General features: G+C 36.7%; 1 protein-coding gene across 1 annotated transcript in view; it reads right to left on the bottom strand.

Moving 5' to 3' along the window:
• The window catches only part of LOC106871191 (protein unc-93 homolog A), a 163,239-nt gene that overhangs the window by 49,414 nt on the left and 109,023 nt on the right, over positions 1 to 4,802 (bottom strand). The window lies entirely within an intron of this gene.

The following is a 4,802-nucleotide window of genomic DNA, read 5'->3' as shown; positions in this document are numbered from 1 at the left end:
ACACACACACACACACACACACACACACACACACACACACACACACACACACACACACACACACATATATATATATATATATATGTTTACACACATGCGTGTGCACAAAACAGTGACTTACACAAGACAAAAGCAGTGTATTCGAAATATTAAGTATCACTAATAACAGTAACAAGTAGGACACTGAAATGTTACCTTAGAAATATTTGGTTGTTTTTAATATTTTGAGTAAAATATCCACTGTAAAAAGTTTTCAGAGAACAAGAGAGAAGTATGTCTGTTAGGTCGATTTATAATAGATACCAGTCGTTATAACTAACATCATTCCTTCCCAAATATTTGTGAATTGTTTCTATGCGTATTCTAGAAATCTTTATTCTTAAAATCGGTATAGTGTCGACTGAACTGTTTTGCGGTGTTTAATTACGTTATGTTCTGAGTTCTAATCCAGGCAGAGTCGATCGGTATCAATAAAACAAATGCCAGCCAATTACGTACATATGTTCGTGTGTGTTTACACGTATGAGTCTGTAATAGTCTGTTTGTCTGCCAGTTTGTTTTCCTTTCCTCTGTTTCAATTTTGCTTTCCTTATTTCTCTCCCTACACTCACATGTCTTTATCACTCTATTAAAACTCACGCGTTTTTTTCATTCTGAAGAGAGAAGACGGAATAAAAGTAAAAGAAGGAGAAGGAGAAGGAGGAGGAGGAGGAGGAAGAGGAGAAAACCACCACCACCAACAACAACAAGTTGACGATGTTCCAGCCAAGCAATGATTGAAACTGAAATAGGAAGCTGACCGTTTTAAGGTCGGACATTTTGTGAGAACAACTTCCGGTATAGAAGTCAGACAAAACGTAATAATAGTGGAAATATCAATTACATCAGATACAAGAACAAGAATCTTAGCATACACAAGCACACACAAATACACACACACAAACATGCTCACTCACGCATACACATATATGCGTAAGTACATACATACATACATACATACATACATACATACATACATACATACATAAGACTACAGATCCAATCCATCTCTGGAAATGTAAAAATCTGTAAAACTTTGCAGAAGTTTATCATTTAAATATATATAAGTATGTCTAGATATGCAACTATGTGCATGAGAATACATACGTAAAACAAGACATACAAATCTGTACATATACATACATACATACATACAAACAAATATACTCTGTTGTTGATATTGAAATTCCAATGAAGGAGTCTTGGATCTAGGCTAGAAACCGGCCCTTTCTCTATTGGCAAGAAATCTTGAAATAAAACTGAACATATATACATATGCAAGTATATATATATATATTTTAAGGTTGGAACTCGAAGTAGATAAAGCTATAAGAAATAGCATGTAGAATACAGGGTAAAAAGCTTTTGGTTGTAAAAGGAGTCCTGTCTCCCTGACGCTGCAAAGAGGAAGTGTGATGGTGTTAAATAAAAGTAGTTACACGAAGCCGAAATGATAGAGATCTTCCTATGGTCACAATAACTAGGCGTATTTTAACTAACACATGTCTTCTTAAATTACTTATTTGGCAATGCAAACCCACATCAGTTGCTTCATCTTCCAGAAACAAGAAATAAGTAAATACGAAATAAGTAAATAGATAAATAAATAAAAATTAGAAATTGAGGGGGAAAAATATAAAGCAACAAAATAAGTAAGCCGAAGAAAAGTCTTGTTCATCTCGCTTTCGTTTTGTTTTTCCCTCTTCAAATCATACAATTGTGCGTGCGTATGTGTATGTGATATTATCGTGTAGGCATCATCATCATCATCATCATCGTCGTCGTCGTCGTCGTCGCCGTTATCATCCCTTTACGTCAACCTTCCACTGGACGGATGGTCAATCATCACGGTGCAGAGCAGCTGTTCGTATTCGGAGCTACTGTCAACCTTCGACGGGTAAAGGGACTACGCACATTTCGCTCATACAATTTATTTGGGGCATTTTCCTATGATTGACGCTCTTCCTGATGCCAGTCACTTCTCAGGATGTACTGGGGGGGGGGGGCATTTTAGCGTAAGCACATGCACGACGTTGAAGCGAGAGCGATTGACGAACTGAGTAAGAAGGAAAAATAAGATGAATATGTTATGAGACAAACAGAGTGAATAAAGCGTAAGCGTGGTAGAGGTGAGAGCGAGAGAGAGAGAGAGAGAGAGAGAGAGAGAGAGAGAAGGGGAGAGGGAGAGAGACACAAAGGAGGGGAGAGAGAGTGCTAGGAGCTAGGAATAATGGAGGAGTGACAGCAAAATTTAGGCGTTATTAAAGTGTATAATGGCAGAAGACAATGGACTAGGGGCAGTAATGGAGGCAACGAGATTGTTAGTAAGAGAGAGCGCGGAATGAGACGTACCTGTTTGAACGCTATTGATTTGGTGCAGCTGACATTCAAACTGTTTTGGGCGATAGTACGTTTTGGCACCAAAAGCAAACACACACACACACACACACATACACGTACACACATGCACCGTTCACAAAACCTCGATACGAATGAAATAAGAGTGTAAACATTCTTTCTACATTATTCATATTTAACCCGCAGAGAGGATTTGTAATATTAGTTTAAAATTTTGGCACAAGGCCAGCAATTTCGGGGAAGGGATGTGTTGATTTACATCGGCCTCACAGTGCTCGAATGATTCCTACTTTGTCGACTTCCAAAAAGGTAAAGTCGACCCATGGAAGAATTTGAACTCAGAACATAAAGACGACGAAATGCCGATAAGCATTTTGCTCGGCGTGCTAACGGTTCTGCCAGCTCACCGCCTTCTAGATTTATAATATTAAAATCAATTTCAATGTTTCTGATTCACACTGTGTCGTAGCAGTATCATTATCTTAGATAAACTTAAAAGAATTAAAGATTTGAAAATCAGAACCTTGATCAGCTATATTGGACACATGGTACAAGACAGGAACTGAAAAATACCTAAGCAACTTCTGCGCATAGATTTACTGACTATCTTTGACTTGCCTTACCGGATTCCAGATTCTTTCAAAGGGAAGGAAATTCAGAAACATTTGCAGCAGGACACCAAGACAGCAGGCCTGAGATGTGTTGTCTTTGAGCAAGGGGTACTGGGTACACACAGGCGGGCGCGCACACACACACATACAGATATATGTATATATGATGGAGGTATGTTGGATTGTTGGTATGGCTGTTTTTGTATATGTGGATTAGTATTATTGGATTGTTGATATGGCTGTGGAATAGTGTTATAGCACATCCTTTTATTACATATATATATATATATATATATATATATATATATATATATATATATATATATATATATACACACATATATAGAAAAGAAAGAGAGCGAGGGAGAGAAAGGATTCCTTAGATATGCAGTTTATTGCTGAGAGGGCTGATATCTGCGTTCGTGCAGTTTCAAGAGTTGGTGGGAGTGTTCCACTTAGTCTGAGATTGTTGGAAGAGGCTGAAGTTAGGGATGGTAGAATAAGAAATTTTTACTTGTTGTAAAAATATTTTGTAATATTTATGTTTAGAAGGGAAGTGTTTTCTAAGAAGAAGTAAGATTTTGCCTACTCGAACGGTTAAGTTGGTGTAGTATGCCGTGTGAACCATGTGATGAGACTTTCTCTTTTCTTTTGTTTATTTTGTTGTTGGTTTTTCTGCACGTTTTTGACCTAGTCAAGAGCTCTAGACACGAGATTTTTTCTTTGAAGCCCTTTCTGAGAAAAGCTTTCTTGAAATAGAGTACAGCGTCTGTGAAATGTTGTCTATTTGCGGGGGGGGGCAAGAGACTTTACGGGAGGTTTTGAGTGTATGTATGCGTATGCATGTGTGTATGTGTGTGTGCGTGTGCGTATATATATATATATATATATATATATATTTGCGTGCATGCATACATATGTCTGTATGTATGTATGTATGTATGTATGTATGTGTATGTGTGTCTGTTTGTGTCCCGTCTGTCCATCCATCTATCCATCCATCTCTCCATCCATCTATCTATCTATCTATCTATACCTGTTAAAGGCTAACAGGCCGACACTTCGAAGTTTCATTCTTACAACTCTCCTTATCAAAAGTTTGATATGCCCTTTACTAAAGAATATTCAGTAATTATTCCGTTTAAATGTAATTTTGCTTTTATTTATAACTCAATATAAGACCAAGCATTAATATATATATACATATGTATATATTTATATATGTGCATATGTGTATGTATATACTTATGTCTATCTGTATGTGAATATAAGCATATGTATAAGCATGTATATGTGTGTATGTGTGTATGCACACCCAGGCACGAACACACGCAAATAAATGAATTTAATGTGAATATAGGTTGGCATCTCTATGTTTCAGTGTAGCATTCTTTTTCAGCGTGCGTGCGTTAATCATACCCATGTGTGCACACGTAAGTATGCATATATATATATATATATATGCAGGTTTATTGTCGTGCACGTGTATGTGTACAAATGTGTAGATACCTACATTAATAACTATGACAATCTTCTTTGACCTTAATGTAGAAATAGTAATATAAAATTAGTTCTACCAATGACTGAGGCGTCTCTCAAATGCAGTCTATTGACATAAGAATTGCTCGGCGCTTTGTGCCAGCCACTTCTCTGCGATAGTTTTCAATACATTTAATTCTTTTTTTTTTTGCGTTTGTTTTAATGAAAGCTAAGTCGTTTATCCCAAGACTTGAGGAGTTGAGCTAAAATGAATTGAGTGATATGCCTAAGGAGACATTGTAATTAAAATGTATG

The sequence above is a fragment of the Octopus bimaculoides genome, chromosome 18, assembly GCF_001194135.2.
Source record: "Octopus bimaculoides isolate UCB-OBI-ISO-001 chromosome 18, ASM119413v2, whole genome shotgun sequence".
NCBI classification, from domain to species: domain Eukaryota; kingdom Metazoa; phylum Mollusca; class Cephalopoda; order Octopoda; family Octopodidae; genus Octopus; species Octopus bimaculoides.
Note: the sequence above shows the minus strand (reverse complement) of the source record. Positions and strands in the feature narration are given on the sequence as shown.